This window comes from Squalius cephalus (assembly GCF_949319135.1).
Source record: "Squalius cephalus genome assembly, chromosome: 23".
NCBI lineage: Eukaryota > Metazoa > Chordata > Actinopteri > Cypriniformes > Leuciscidae > Squalius > Squalius cephalus.
Genome location: NC_137144.1, coordinates 13,462,344 through 13,480,270, shown reverse-complemented (window position 1 = coordinate 13,480,270; position 17,927 = coordinate 13,462,344). Strand labels below are relative to the sequence as shown.

The 17,927-nt window shown below is 36.0% G+C and overlaps 1 protein-coding gene across 1 annotated transcript in view; it reads right to left on the bottom strand.

Annotated features, from left to right (window-relative positions):
- Positions 1–17,927, bottom strand: part of roraa (RAR-related orphan receptor A, paralog a) — a 285,244-nt gene that overhangs the window by 134,657 nt on the left and 132,660 nt on the right. The gene's annotated exons all lie outside the window — the stretch shown is intronic.

Below are 17,927 nucleotides of genomic sequence, written 5' to 3'. Positions count from 1 at the left end.
ACAACAGAATAGCCAAACGATGGAAGAAATGGAGGAATATGAGTCATTATTCATTAATAAAGTACGCGGTTGTTTTTCACTGTAAATTATATGACGACTTATTCTTTTTAACTTCCAAACATTGTACATTTAAAAAAAAAAAAAAAGAAATGTCCCATTAGATCTATTACAGTTTTTCATGTAAAAAGTAAGGGAACTTACCATTAACCAATTACGTAACAGGCTTTTAAGCATTTTTAGTCTTTTACCGTTAAAATAACGTTATTTTTTGTACAGTATACTCTGCAGAATACAGAAGGCTATTCTCTTCTGAACACAGCTTTTCTTTTCTCTTTTTTTCTCTCTCTGAACTATTGCACCTCCCCCCCCCCCCAAATATCTGCTCCTCTCCGTCTGCTGCTGCTGGATGTTCGGTGCTCGCATCCTTGTTTTCCCAACAACGCTGCAACTGCGTCTGCCGTCTGGCACAGCTGTTCTCGCCGGGTCCCCACGGCCTCTTAAAAAAGGCAATAAATCAATCCGGGCACTCAATACAAGTGGGAAATTGACCAATTAAAGTGGCCCAAGATGCTTATGTTCAGGCGGACGATTTTACAAATTGGCCATCTATTTAGACTGGGGACTGGCAAATTCACTGGCTGGATACAGTCCATTAGTGATTCTCTTGGTCTCTCTCTCTCACTTGTGGTGGTTTGACACTCATCGGTGTCACTTCACCAGCACAGATCAACATAGTCAGGCACCGTGTGCTGGTTTAGAGTGGATTTCTTGCGATGTCATCTAAAATCGGTATGAAATCCTTTTCTATTACCCAAAAGTTTTCCTTACACTGGTTTAGCTGACGCTTTGATGCATGAATTATTGAGTCAAAACTACTTCAAATTAAGAATATAATCATTAAAAAACAAAAAAATAATTTTTATTATTATTATGCCCTGCAATCTTGTGAATGTCCCCATTATAAGTTTTTAAATCAATTTGTATAAAGCACCACTCTAAATAACTGTGGAAATATGTTACTGTATAGACTGAATAATTTCAATTTCTTTCAAAGTTGTGCAATTATCATCAGTGCTTCAAAACAAGGTATGAGCAATGTTTAGACTATGATAGGAAAATAGAACAACATTTGCCAATATTATAGTTTGCTTGAGTAATTGGATTAAAATTAAGATGCATGTTTTATTCATAAAAATAAGGTGCATCCATGACAAAGAGGAGAGTTGTTTTGAATAAAAGGTAAATGGATGCAAGATCATGCACAAGGAACAATTAAAAATAGCTTTTAAAGATCAGTCCAGCATAGGGAATATTACGCATTAAATACATAATTAAGTGGTCGGCGTTCACATTTGTTAAATCTCTATATATGCCTCTAAGGCCCTGTTTACACCTGGTATTAAGATGCCTTGTGGACGATTTTGAGCTTGTCCACTTTCGACCACTTACAGAGGTAGTCGAAAACGCATTCGATCGGATTGCTTTCGTATGTGTTTGTATTGTTCAAATGTGTGTGAACAGCCACAAAAGACCGCCTACTCTCTGATAGTGGAGCGGCTAAGTGTTTGGCAGAATCGTTCAGTTTATGATACAAGCGTGAAAATTGGCATGAGCAGTCCTCCATGGGTCACTTGACAAGAAAATTGTCCGAGCCACTTGAAATTTCAAGATGGCGGCAATTTTTCAAGATGGCCGACACCTTAGTGGAGCAGTTAAGTGATATAGTGGTTTATTTGGTGATACAAGCATGAAAATTGGCACGAGCAGTCTCTGTGGGTCACTTGACAATAAGCCACCTAACAGCTACTTGAAATTTCAAGATGGCGGCCATTTTTCAAGATGGCCACCACCTTAGTGGAGCAATTAGGCTTAAGAAATCATTTAGTTGGTGATACAAGCATGAAAATTGCCATGAACCTAATTTCTCCACTAAGGTGGTGGCCATCTTGAAAAATGGCCGCCATCTTGAAATTTCAAGTAGCTGTGGTTGGCTTATTGTCTAGTGACCATCAGAGACTGCTCATGCCAATTGTTATGTTTGTATCACCAAATAAACCACTATATCACTTAACTGCTCCACTAAGGTGTCGGCCATCTTGAAAAATGAAAAATCTTACAATTTCAAGTGGCTCGGACAATTTTCTTGTCAAGTGACCCATGGAGACTGCTCATGCCAATTTTCACGCTTGTATCATAAACTGAACGATTATATCACTTAGCCGCTCCACTATGACTACTGATCTAACGTGTAAACATTACTGGAACTGCGCTAGCCAGACGGGATTTAAACTTTGTCGACTGAAGACCCAAGTTTGGTTTGAAAATGAAAACGTACCAAGCACAATGTTCCCTCACCATTCCTGATTTCTAACACACACTCACAGCGTTCCCAGCGTCTTGCAGCTTTCAGGGCAGAAACGAAAGCTGCTGCTCTCCGTGTGTTTTTCCGTCGTCTCCAGGTGTGTTCATATGTAAATTGCGCAAGCTTATTTTGTCATTAGACCGTAAGATCTGAAAAAAAACATACATTTACCCGTCCATAGACCCTCCCCTCGAAGAAATCAGGACAGAAGTGGTCGAAAGTGGACAAAAGAGACGCATTAAAACACCAGGTGTAAACGAGACTGTGTCTCCCACGTCTACTTGTGATCCGATTGACCAAAACACATCTTAATACCAGGTGTAAACAGGGCCTATGTTGACACAGCAGAGTCATATTTCACCATTTGAAGTATGACTGTTATTGTAAGGCTGATTCCAGAGCCCAGGACTTCATTTCAGTGTTATTTGTGCTGCTTTCAGAGTCCGATTACGCCCCTCTAAGTCAACCAGCCAGCAAATCTGTGCTGAAAAATGAGAAATGCTACAGGTGTGCCGGCAGCTGTTTGCAATTTTTCTGTGCGCTGGCTTTTTATGGCGCCTCCAAAAAAATTCATTACCATTTTTTTCCCCTTTAATGCACGTGCATGTATGTTTGTGTCAAATCTTTTCTTGTGTTATTATCAATCTCAAGGTAATGATCCGGTAAATAAACAGCTGTACGGCTGTTTCTCGACATTCTGTTTCCAACGACTAACGAAATGCTCGTTAGTGCTCCTCTTCCTCCTCTCGTTGTTTCATCTGATGTCAGAGATAAACATCGTGAGCAAAAGCGTAGCACACAGAGTTTGGTGCTCAGTGCTGTTTTTTTGTGAAGTTAATTTGCGTTACTATGGCAACCGACAACGACAACAACATCTGATCTACATCATCCAAGGTCTGTTTTCCTCCACAAGAGTCTCGACTTCTACAAACAATTTAAAAGAGGAATAAAGAGTCATAGGGAACAAAACAGAAGAGAACAGAAAAGAGCAAACATTCTGAATTATAAAAGTCCATTTCATTTCTTATGAAAGATCAGCTGTGGTTTCTTTCTTTAAAAAAATGAATTAATAAATAAAAGAGTACAAGCTGGTCACAAAGGTAGAGATGAGAATTTAACAATTATGATTACGACCCTACTGTATCCCAAATTATATACTGAACAAAGATACAAAACAAATAAAGTACTATTTTTATAATATATTCATGTTATTTATTTATTTAAATCTTATACATTTAAACCATTCACATCCCAATATCCCTCATTTAAATAATTCCCACCCAAGGCATATGCAAAAAGGGGTTGAAGTTGTGTTATTAGTGTGTTGAAACTCGTGGTTATGGTAAGGGTAACACTCTCAAAGCGGTCGACCAATCACAGAATACTGGTCCAGCCGAACCAATTAGAGCACATTGTGCTTTTCAGAAGGAGGAGCTTCATAGAGATCAGAACAAACCTGAGTGTTTACTGACAGACTGGGAAGGAAGGTGCTGCAAAAATGTCAAATATGTGAAGAATAATGTGTTTTTTAAACATTCATGCATGCAAACCTATTCTAGAAGAGCCCAAAAAACTAAATCGAGACTTTGTAAAAGGACATAATAGGTTAATTCAAGTCGCTTTATGACTGATTCATTAAACAATCAACTCGTAAGAGTCATTCATTCGCAAATTAGACTACGCTGGCCATGTATTTTTCATATAATCAGCAAAGACAAAGCAATTGAAAGTGACCTCAGCTGTCAATTTCACAGAACTAATTCCTGCCACAGGAAAATGACATTTTGACAAAGCTGATTGGCTGACGGCACCACAAGAACACACAGCGACTTTCACTAGTGACATTTCTGAGTTATGACGCCAACGACTACAAAAAAAAAAAAAAAAAAAGTCAATTTCACACCTTTTCTTCTATAAAAAATGCTCACTTAAAGACGTGTGTGAGCTACAGAACAATGAAAAGAGCACATTGAAAAGCCCAGCGCTGGTAAAAATGGACGGCACTTACTCTATTGAAGAAGCAGATAGAAGACGCATTAACTTTCACCACCCTCTGACACATACACTTACTAACCATCAGTCTCTCTCTCACTCTCTGTGTTCAATGATGGATGCCTTATTAGTCCCACTCCAGCTTACCCTGATCTGAAATCTGCTTTCAGTGTCTCCCTCATGATGTCTAAGGTAAGAGTAGAGCATTGGCGGCAGGTCTTGGATCAGCACAAACAGGCAACCTCAACCCAGAGCTTTCAAGAAAAAGCCGTAACTCGAAGCACCCTCCGCATAATCTTCACGTGTGCCTGTTAAGAAATCTCAATGCAAATTCATATTTCACACATCTGAGTCAGAGCTTTATGCTCTGCGGGAGAAAATCTTCCACAGTAGGGCCAACAAATCAGATTTTTTTTTTCCTTTTATATCTGTAATTAAATTTCGAGGGATGTGATTTAAAGCTCTGTCGCAACACTGTAACCTTGCTTTTTCTATTTCGACATATTGGACTTAAATATTTTACCGTATTGCATTTTTAGATGCATTTTTTTCCGGCCGTAATTGCGACACTATTACAAATATTTAAATAATACAATAGAGTTCAAGCACTTCCATTTTTTGATGCCATCAATTACCTCGTTATTTCTCAATTTCAGTCTGTTAAATATTAATATGACTCTGTAATGAGGCTGAATAGTCCGAATCGTTCACTGTCCCTCGCGGCGGTGCAGCAGTGGACGCGGACCGTGATGAATAAAAGCAGCACATTAGAGCTCGCCGCTCGGCCCACTCGGGGTGGGTTTCTGGCTACTTTGTCTTCTGGTTAGTGGTGGGAGAGTGCTTCTGCCTGCAGGTGCTCCGCTTAATAACTGCATTCTTCTGCTGCGGCACACATGGAGCATACTGTCGTGTTGAGTTAGCATGCCCCAACACGTCTCTGACTGCGCGTCTGTGTGGGCGGAACCAGGGTTCATCTTCAGGAGCACTTCCTTCACTCTGGAAAACATGCACGTTTTGAGTTGTTAACCAGATTGGTGACGTCACAGACGTCTGTGTGTGTGTATCTGTACTTTTTCCTTTTCATGAATTGTATTTTATTATTATTTTACTTTGTAAATTAAAAATATAGGCTGTTTAATGGCAGGTTCCTTTGTGAAAACTTGTTCCAATGCCAATGAGCAGCAACATATATATATATATATATATATATATTTTTTTTTTTTAAATGTAAAGATAAAGATATTCAATAGCTGTTTTTGTGTAGCCGAAATATAACTGTGTCTGTTGTTTTCTGTAATTGTTTCTGTAAGTACTAAAATGACTAAAATTAAAGGTGAATAGAACTATAAAAAACTAAATAAATAAAAATGACAAAAGCACATAACAAAATTACTAAAGCCTGAAGTAAAATTTATTTTTTAATCTAATTAATTACATTATGTGGAGATTAATTAATCTAATTAACCAATTAATTGCACATCAAATTTAGCTGAGAAACTACCCCCCAAAAGATTATTTAAAGTCATTATTTTGTTAAATGAGAAAAGCAACAAACAGACATAGCAAAAAGTAGCTTTAGAAAGAAATTTATATTTGATTTAACTACTAAAATTTTAATTGGTTTTTATTAATATGGAATATAATTTTTTTAATGAAATACTCTAAATAGGAAACTAAAACTGCCAGTAGGTGGCGGTAAATGTCTAAATGAGTAAGTCAAAGGGCCCTATCATACACCTGGCGCAATGCAGCGCCAGGCACGACTCAAGTGTTCCGACGCAGTTATCATTTTCACGTCTTGCACCGTGTTGTTTAAATATCAAATGCATTTGCGCCCATGTGTGCGCCCTTGGGCTGCTGGTCTGAAAACGAGGTGTGTTCAGACGCATTGCTATTTTGAGGCAACTGAATTTTTATTTATTTAAAGGGGACATATCATGCTAAATCCACTTTTTTAGCCCTTCAATGCATTTTGTTGTACATTTGGAGTGTTTAGAAGTACAGAAAAGTTTAAATTATTCTCTTCAGGTGCTTCGTTGATATCTTTATATTCTGTTTTGGTCATATTTTTCAACCTGTTCCGATTTTTCTGTTATCTATGACGTTTTGTGAACTATTACGTCACAGTATTTGCAGCGGAACTGCCAAATAAGGACATTGACTTCCAGCCCAACACTTCGAGCAATCCGCCATTTTTGTTTCTCGCTGCAATTTTGTAGTCCAAGCTAAAGGATGCAGAAGTTACGAGAGGGTACGTTAAAATGTTCGGTTGTTGAATGTAGTAACCCACACGCTTCATTACACCGTCTAATGTAGATGAACTGCTGCGCTTGTGACAGGGCGCATGTTTAACTGAAAGAACGAGCAGAGAGAGAGAGACCCGGTCGCGCACGCACACTCTCTCTCTCTTCGGAGCCAGGCGAAAGTGTAAACAAGACACCGTCTCCAAACTAGACGCTGTCTTGCTCTCTCTCCCTCGCACATATTAATCGAAATAAATCGACACGGTGGTAAAAGGTCGGAAGACCAAAGTTTCATGTGTAAATACAGTAACACACCATTGCGATACATCCATATGAAGACGTTGTTCTGCAGGTTCGTCGTCTTCATTTTCATCTCGCTCCGACTCTGGCTCGAACATGTAAGGCTGGCTGGACAAGTCTTCCGTTGTTGACATTTTGTTAATAACGTGTGAATAAAAAGTTTCTGTGCCGCTAGATAATCGTATCTCTGCTATCAAACTACAAAAATGGCCGAACGGGGTGGAGCTGAACCTCTGCATCCTGGAGAGGGGGCGGGGAATGAAGTGTCTCAATTGTATTTAAAGAGACCGCACCAAAACGAGTTGCTCTCAGACGCACATCAGAAAAGGGGTAGAAAGGGGCCCGTGGAGCTATAATAATGAGGAATTCAGACCCAAGCATTGCAGTTCCACTTTATATAGACTACAAATGTATGATTTATATGTAAAAAGGAACGATTTAAAAGCATGATATGTCTCCTTTAAAGAGCGCGTTAGTAATGTGTGCCAATATAGGCGGGTCCACAACGCGCGTACACTCTGCTTATTACACACACAGGGATACACAGCAGCACACAAACATGCCCAATATTAAAAAATAAAAGGATTACAAAGTAAAAGTTTCATATTGTGTACATAAAGATATGGTGGAATCTGGCTTGTCCCGTAGATGGTCTGCTCGCGATTTAACCTCGACCACGAGCAGATCCGTTTCCTCGCTAGAGAAGCGTTCAGTTTTTCCGCTTGCAAATTCCGCCATGTAAATAGCAATCCGCCATGGCGCGAGCACAACTGGCTTTTAAAGGGAATGGGAGATGAGACTCTGATTGGTTTATTGCACGTTACGCCCAAAACACACCCATTACTCATTAAGAGAATATGGACAACTCTTTAAGACTGCTAACCATTTTTCCCGTCGTTACACTAGCAAAAGTGGATTCGGACACTTATTCGGATAAGTGTGCTTGCGCCGTGAGCTTTAGACCATGCGCTTAGATCCTTAAAATAGGGCCCTTTGAGTCATTCATTCATTCGATTCATTCAAACGGCCGATTCATTCTTTCTGAAGTCTTTATGAACGGGCTATTGAATAATAGGTTCCCCGATTCATTCAAAATGCGAATTTATTCAGAAACAAAAACAAACAATATTATTTCTAAAATATAACACAATATCAACTTCTTATGTGGAACTGTTGTATAAAATCAGTATATCATTTGCACTCTGGGTGGGTTAAATGTGTTAATAATTTTAATGCAATATTTTTTCATAACTATTTAATTAAATGAACGTTAAAATCAACAGCCCTAATATATATATATATATATATATATATATATATATATATATATATATATATATATATATATATATATATATATAGTTACAATTGTAATTTTTTTAAGCTTTTGTCATTTTTATTATTTATAATTTTTATATTTTTATTCAGCTTTAATTTATTAATATATATATATATATATATATATATATATATATATATATATATATATATATATATATATAATTCAAAATATTATTAAAGTGAAGTACTAAAATTACTAAAGCTAAAATAAATTAAAGCTGAATAAAAATATAAAAAATTATAAATAATAAAACTGACAAAAGCTTAAAAAATTACAATTGTAACTAAAAATATATGGATTTAAAAGCTAAATCAAAATATTAATAAATATATAATTATAAAATAACACTGATGTCTAAACAGAAATTGACTTTCAAAAATAATCTTTGCCTGAGAAATATTAGACTAAAGCATTAGACTAAAAAGCGCAACAACTAGCCCTGATTGTCTCTCTCTCTCTCTCTCTCTCTCTCTATATATATATATATATATATATATATATATATACAGTATATATATATAAACAGAGTAAAGGAATTGATTGAAATTACAGTTTATGAGACGTTGCAGGCCAGAACCAAACCTAAATTTCCCAAATAAGCACCACAGTTCAAAGTGTGGCGCATCCATGCAACCGCAGTCAAACAGCTTTTATGCAGCACTGAAGCACTCCAGAAAACAGACATTAAAAACCTTTTTCCATCAGTAAATAACTTTAAAAATCACTGGAATTGCCGGAAAAAAAAAAATGAAAGAGACAAATAATTAGAATGGCATGCTGTGAGCAGAATGAAAAGGAGTCGCGGCGCTATCAGTTTTGATAGGGGCACAGACGCGTCGGCCTCAGCTGTGCAGAGAAGCTTTCATGTCAAGGACCCTATAACACGCCTCCTTCCCAATCCAATTAGCCTCCCGTCCTTCCGCAGAATAAGCAACCGAGGCTGTTCGCTAAACGACTCCAGATGAACTGCTCGTATCATTGTCACATCCATCGACTCTTCCTCCGCCAAACTGTCACCCCTGCAGTGACCACGCGACTGACTTAACACTATTTCTAAAGTCAGGCTAATAGGGTGTGAAATAACCAACAGTTAAACCACTTAGAGAAAGAGAGGGTTAACATAAGGTCTGTGGCAAACTCAAAAGATGAAGTGACCTTCTCTAATGAGCCGTTTCTCCGGTGGACTGCTTCTGAATGCGTTTCTGCTAAATGATCAGCAGTTTTTTGTTGTTGTTGTGGACCTTCAGCCAAGAGGTTTTACATTATTTTGAAAAGCAAATCCATAAACGAACACCATGAAATCTCAATTGCCTATGCAAACAGACAGAAAGACACATGATAACATGCAAAAATGCACGCATACATGCACACACACGAATATACACTAAGTCAGCAAGGCTTGGCAACTATCGTATACAGATACATCTTCATCCTTTCTGTTCCCATGGTAACGACTGAAATCGAATTCCCTCTAGAACTTTGGAACAGCGATTCTTTTTTTTTCCCTGTATCTTTGCAAATAAGAAGATAAAGGATGAATGTGCCAAACTAGAATCCATGTGATCAGCACTGTTTTAGTTGTCTTCCTAGACCTTCAAGAACCTTTATGATTAAACCTCTTGATTCTGACAAGTCTGGTCGGTTTGAGACCTGCTGTTCCCGATTCATGAATGCTGAGAAAAGTAACTCTTCACAAACTGAAAAAAAAAAGAAAAGAAAAAAAGATTTTTTAATCATAATGGGAGATTTTAATCACAGGACTGAAAGGACCTTCTCTTCTTTCTAAGCTGTGATATTATTTTAGACACTGGCAAAAATTTTCTTTTTTTTTTCACAGATACTCATGGAAGCTTGTTTCCACCACTGAATAAAAGATAAAAAAGCTAATTGCAACTTTTTATCTTACAATTTTGACTTTTTTTCTTGCAATTGCGAGTTTACTGTAAGTTTCGATATTCTGACTTGTCTTAGAATTGCGATAAAAAAAATTTCAATTGCGATAAAAAATTTTTTTCTTGTTTTCCTCTGAATTTTCTTAGAAGTACGGGATATAAACTAACAAGTGGGAGAAAAAATTCAGACTTTTGCCATTTTTACTTTTTCTGATGCAATTGCGAGTTTACATCTCGCTATTCTAACGTTTTTCTGAGAATTGCGTGACATAAATTCGCAATTGCGATTTACAAAGTAAGAATTTGTCACAATTCTGTCTTCTTTTTTCGCAGTTGCGGGTTTATATCTCACAATTCAGACTTTTTTCTCGCAAATGTGTTTTTTTTTTTTTGGAATACTGAGATATAAACCTGCAATCGTGAGATAAAAAGTCCCAGTTATCAATTACAATTTTTTTTTTATTCCGTGGTGGAAACAAGCTTCCATAATGGTTGTGGTAAAGCTACAAATTTGTAGTGCTTTGTAAAATGTACAATTATTGATTATAACAATAATTGTAACAATTTATGTTACACATTTTGAATAATAACTAGTTTGTTAGTATGATGAATTACTTGGCGTCAAAAAGAGTGTTCAAATAATTGGTAATGCTTTACAGTAAGGTTCCATTTGTTAACTTTAGTTAATAATAATGAAAAATATTTCTAAAGCATTTAGAAATGAGCATTATTTAGTAACCGTGAAAAAGGTCTGCAAAGTAACAAAGCAAAAAGTCACTCCAAAGGGAGTTCTCTATATCAGTGTTTCTGTTTCTGAACTCCCTGAAACGCCTCCATTGTAGTCTAGAGGAATGGACACGTCACAATATCCCTCATTTAAATAATTCCCACACAAGGCTTGCACAAAACACGGGGCGAGGGCTGGATGAGTTGAGTTAGTGTGCTATACGCTTGAGTGTTAGTGTGTTAGATACACTTGAAGCGGTCGACCAATCAGAGCGCACTGATCCAGCCGACCAATCAGAGCACAAGACTTTGTAAAAGTGCATAAGAAGTCCTCTTTAAAATGTCAGTTCAAGTATCTGGATTCAGAATCTCCCAGTGAACTGCTGTCACACAACTTGACTGAAGACCTGTTACCTAGAGGTTAGCAGACCGAGGTATTGAGAGTTTGTGCAAGTGACGTGACTGGTGTCATTTCCAAATCCCGTTCCTCCCCTTGTCCCCATTGATAAAAGTGGACCACAAACAAACCCGACACAAAACCAGTCTGAAGTGAACACTACATAGCAACTCCCACCAATCCAGACAATTACTCTACCGGTCTGACATCCCTCCCAGTCTGGCCCTCAGCCAGCGGGCTGAAACCCCATTGTGTGTGTACGGTTTTCTTTCTCCAGCACATACATCACGAGTGGACAGAACACTGTGGTGGAAATAAAAGGGACAAGCAAGCGGCCGTATTAAGTACAACAGCGCGCCATCCATAAACGTCAGCATTAATAGCCATGCCGGCCATTTAATTTTTCATCTACAATGAGGCCAATTAGAAAGAGATGAAACGTGCCTTTGGAAGGATGCCCATAATTTACAAGCCCGGTGTCACACAACACTGAGGTTTCCCAAACCGTCCCTCCCCTTACCTGCCAGAATTAATGGCTTCAGACAACATAATTATCCCGGCTAATCTGGATTATTTTTGTGTGTAAACCAAAGACCGCAACAGTTTGATGAGCATCTGAGGAGAGTTGTTGCTATCCACAGACCTTGTGTGGTGAGATACACCATGAAGGAAACAACTCTTTTTTTATTTTAAACAAAGGGTTTAGTCTGAAAAGGTAAATGAACACTGCACATTTCTATATTAAATTGATAGTGTCCTTTAGTGGCCAATTTCTTCCATACTTATTTAATGAAAATCAACAATTAGTCTATTATTTTTAACTTTACTGCCAATTGTTAACCTTATGCGACATTTAAAATTACAAAATTACAATTTATTTTTCACATAGTTTTACTCCAATAGTCTGCTATATTTTAGAAACAGTTAATAATTGTTCAATATTTTATAACAATAATAATAATGATAATAGTAATAATAATAACAACAATAGGGACAATAACAATACAAATAATAATAAAAATGATTAACTGTTACTTATTTTATTATTATTATTATTTATTAATAATAATAACAATTATTATTATTTTACAGTTATTTATTAATTAATAATAAAATAATAATTGCTATTAATTATTAAATAATAATAGTAATAGCAATAGTAATAATAGTAACGATAAGAACAATATCAATTATAATAATATTAATATTAATCATACAAATGAAAAAAAATACTATTATTATAGTTTAAAAATAATAATAATAATAAAAGTTATTATTATTATTATTATTATTATTATTATTATTTATTATTAAATAGCAATAATAATAATAATAATAATAATAATAAATATAACAACAACAATGGTAATGCTTATTATTATTATTATTATTATTATCTAAAAAAAATCTAAGAACAACAATAACAATAATAGTAATGATACAAAAAAAATAATAATAATTACTTATTTTATTATTAATAATAATATTTTTTATTATTATTGTTTTTATTATTATTAAACTGAGCTCTAAGTAAGGAGAATGTCCAGCTGCAAGTGTCCTGAGCTCAGAAAATAACGAACTTCCCTCAAAACAAGAATGTGCAAAGCTAGTGGGGGGTGAAACTCAACTACATATGCAGGAAGCAGTTTTTATTTTGCATTTGCGTCGTGATTCAGGATCTGTTCCATTGTGAAAGCAAGACCACAGCGGCCAAACGCACAGGTGCATCACCAGCCTGTGCTCGCCACACACACCTGCTCTGGGACCAGCTTTCACCTTCTCAGACTGTCACCACTGGATCTCTGTTCACACACACTGGCTTGGGTTGTTTGTAGAGAACTTTAGGACGTCGATGGGCCCATGTCGAGGGTTAATTCTCATGGGTTTCACCGAGAATCACCGTTCCCGCATGATTTGACCAATTTGACCAAAAACGCTTGAGGTAACCAGATTTTACCAATAAAGACCAATAAATCATTCATTTGAACTAGTTATAGGCCTATTGATTCAGTGGGAAAAAGACACAAAAACACAGTTCACACACAACTCGGATTTGTAGCCCATAAAAGAGTTTAACTTAAAAAAAAGGTGTATTTGCTACATAAATGTTCATGATTTTTAAGTAGGGGTGCACAATGAATCAGTATTATACTGGTTAGCAAGTGATATTTCAAATTTGGATATCTAATTCTATATTCTCATGTCCCTTAAAATTTAGATTACTGAATTATAGTCAATCTTTAAAAACACACCTAATTTAATAACACTCTTAGTATAATTCAATATTATTATACATTATATTGTTTTGATGCCTAAATGCACATGATTTTACTTTTTAGTGTTTTATTTCTAATTTATTAGTACAAAATAGTATCGAATTTTAATATCAGCCATAACAATAATTACTGGCGTGTCTGTACCAGCCCGAAATCTTCCGGGTCCGTAATACACAAATGACCTGATATGTAAGCATGTAAATCCTGGAGAATAAGATCCTGAGTATAGTACACTGACACCTGCTGGGAAAGTCCAGATTCCTGTCAATTTAAGGGAAAAGGATAGGATACTCAGCAGATTTATGTTGCTGCTGGGCTGGACGGACACGAGTTTGGAGATAAAACACTTCCAAGTCGAACTGATCAACCACTAAAACTGATACGATTAGTCAGCGTGGGAGAAGTGTTGGGAAATATTGCCGGGAGCCAAAGCTAACCTCTTTTTCGGTATTCCGACTTGACTGGGCGCACATAAAGAATCTCAGCCCTGCCATGCACAAAAAGCCTGGAAGTGCAAGCCAGATGTGGAGGCACATGTTCAAGCCTGTACACCCCTCCCTCCCCAAAACGAACACTCACAACCACATCCCCCTTCCCAATGCAGATTAGCCCATCCTGGGGAGAAGAGATAGCACTCGAGGGGGGCAGGTTTCATTTGGCTCCCGGGGCCCCATGAGGAGAACAATTCCACCTGTGCAGTAATCAAAAACACCCTATTTTGAACAGCGTGGCGTCCTAATGTAAAAGTGACATGTGGGCATTTGAAGTGGGCTTTGATTGATCCCCTGTTGCTTGAGAAATTGTCCACCGTCCCTGAATTCAGGTCAGAGTGATAAGAGTTGTGTGTAGGGTCGTGGAGGAGCGTCCCGTCCGCGTGCTCCGCTCCAGGTGTGTGTGGCGCGTGACGTACCGGTCGGCGCGGTGGGAACGGGTGACGTCCACTTTACTTACGCATGCCACATATGAAACAATGCTCCTCCAAAAAAACAATTTAGAATCCAGTTGCTTCTGTGCTCGTTTATTGAAAATGCCGACTGTCAGAGATGTGGCCTAGCGGTTTGTGCAACATGCTCCAGGACAGACTGGTTTGAAACGGGTTTGATTAGTCTCGAAATTTCCTGACCCCTTTCTACTGACTCTGTCAATAAATAGTGTCAAAAAGACCTCAAAGTAATTAAAAAGTATTAATAATGTGTGTGTATTTATATATAACTATACACGTATAGTTTTATTTATTATAATAATCAATATATATATATATATATATATATTGTATTATTGATTATTATAATAAATAAAACTATATGTGTAGAATAAAAACAAAAAGAACAACAATTTATATTATAATTATTATTATCATTGTTATTATCATTATTATTATATTTTGAATGACTATATTCTTAATTTGAGTAAGCAAGAACTATATATAATATACAACTATGTATCAAATTTATTATAATTGCCATTTTATATAGTTAAAAAAACTATATATTTAGAACAAAAACATAAAAAAATGTCATTGTTATATTCTTGATATATATATATATATATATATATATATATATATATATATATATATATATATATAATTTATTATTGATTATTATAAAAAATAATACAACTTTACGTGTAGAATAAAAACAAAAAGAACAATTCATATTATCATTATAATTATTATTATATTTTGAATGTCTATATATAATATACAACTATGTATCAAATTTATTATAATTGCCATTTTATATAGTTAAGAAAACTATATATTTAGAACAAAAACATAAAAAAATGTCATTGTTATATTCTTGAGATATATATATATATATATATATATATATATATATAATTTATATATGTATATATATATATATATATAATTTATTATTGATTATTATAAAAAATAATACAACTTTACGTGTAGAATAAAAACAAAAAGAACAATTCATATTATCATTATAATTATTATTATATTTTGAATGACTATATTCTTAATTTGAGTAAGCAAGAACCATGTATACTATATAACTATGTATAAAATGTATTATAATTGCCATTTTATATAGTCAGGAAAACTATATATTTAGAATAAAAACAAAACAACATTTTATATTATTATTTTATTTTTGAATGACTACAGTATATTCTTAATTTAAGCAAGCAAGAACCATATATACTGTATAACTATATATACAAATTATATAAATTTGTTAATTATAATAAAATAATAGCTTTAGAATAAAATTCTAACACAAATTTAAAATTAACTATTCATTTATTATTTTATTTTTAAGTGTGCATGCAAAAATTTACTTTTCACAACAAAAAAATGATATCGATATTCTTCAAACTACACTGTGAAGGACTTTCTCTGTAGATTTTTTTTTTTGAGATTCAAAAGCTGCACTTATAAAATAATCACACGAGTGCTGAAGACAGCAATCAACATCTGCATGACACACACACACACACACACACACACGCACGCATGTACATACACACGTGCACACTCACACACACATGCGCACAAACTCACGCACACTCACACACATGCATGCACACACACGCATGCGCGCGCGCACACACAGACACACACACACACACACACACACACACACACACACACACACACACACACACACACACACACACACACACACACACACAGACACACACACACACACACACACAGACACACACACACACACACACACACACACACACCTCCTCTCATTCTAGTCCAAACCTGGACCACAATCAAAGACTTCCTCAGGAGGAGTGTAGAGCTCTGACAGAAAATGTAATAAAAACTACATGAGCAGTCATCCATTTCTAATGGGGCTTCTTTAAATCTTGAAAGGGAGACTTAGTGCATTAGTCTTTTTCCTTTCTTTGTTGTGTTCCTTTAATGCTTTCCCACAGAAATGTATGCAAATCTCTGGCTAATGCTAACAGCGATGACAAAGAGCCAGTTCCTCCCTGAGTCTGTGCCATGCAGAGCATTGCTGGCCAACCCAGACTCCTCTTTCATTTCTCTCTGTTTAATAAAGTCATCTTAATGTTTGCACATTATAGATTACTGACAACCATCACACCGCCTATTTACTTTACATAATAGCAGAAATATCCAGCCTTATTATACATGCATTAACATATCATTTATATTTTACATTATACATAAATATACTGCAAATATGTTAATACCTGTAACATATAAACTATATAAATAATGATATTAATGGATATCATTTTTTATAGATTCTTACTACCATATTCAACACTATATAAGAAAATAAAATATTACAAAAGTGTTTTCTAGATTTTTTTTGTTTTTTTTTTTGTGGGGGGGGGGGGGGGGGGTAATTTAATTAGAAGCTATTACATAGTTTTATATAAAAATGATCAGGCCAAATACCCCAAAATGTAAACTGTTCGACCACACACCGTTTAAACAATGTCAGTTCTAGGCAAATTGTGTTGCAATGGTGGATTATGTAGTGACTTACAACAGTGTCTGTGACTTATTCACATTATTTATTAAATATTTCATACAGAGTATACCAGATGCTAAATATAAATCCCAAAGAGACGTTTCTTCCTAGTGCCTGTTTGTTAGACTGTTTGTGTGTGTGTGTGTGTGTGTGTGTGTGTGTGTGTGTGTGTGTGTGTGTGTGTGTGTGTGTGTGTGTGTGTGTGTGTGTGTGTGTGTGTGTTGTGTGTGTGTGTGTGTGTGTGCGCGTATTGGCTGCGTACTGTTGTCACTGAGTGATCTGCCTCTACGTTTGTTCACAAACTACTTTTTATTTCTCCACCCAATCCCTCTTGGCTATCTCTCTTTCTCTCTCTCTCTCTCTCTCTCTCTCTCTCTCTCTCTCTCTCTCTCTCTCTCTCTCTCTCTCTCAATCAGTAGAAAAGCCCAGCAAAATTTACTCCCCTCGCTAGAGCTCAAAAAAAAAAAAAAAAAAACAGCCAACGTGATCCTCTCTTGAGGGAAATCAGATCCCTGTAAGAGAGCCGGGCCATTCACTCCAGGATACAGATACAGAGCCGCCAACGGACACCAGCGAGAGGAAATGATACTTATCACATAGAGGAATAAAGGCCGGATTATACCAGGCATAGAGACACTGTAAATGGCATGAAATAAAACCTAAAAATACTGCAGGAGCAAAAAAAAAACAACAACAACAACTACGGTTGGGTAAAAATACTGGAACTGAATTATTTCCCTCTCATTCGACTACATTAATGGTTCTTGAGCATCTGCATCCTTGTGTCAATGTTGCAGAGTCTAATATCGAGAGGCAAAATGAAGTACGATTTTTCCTGTCATGGTATTTTGCACATTTAAAATTGTAAAAATACTTTTCACACCTCACATGCAGTTGCCAAGGTGTTCAGCG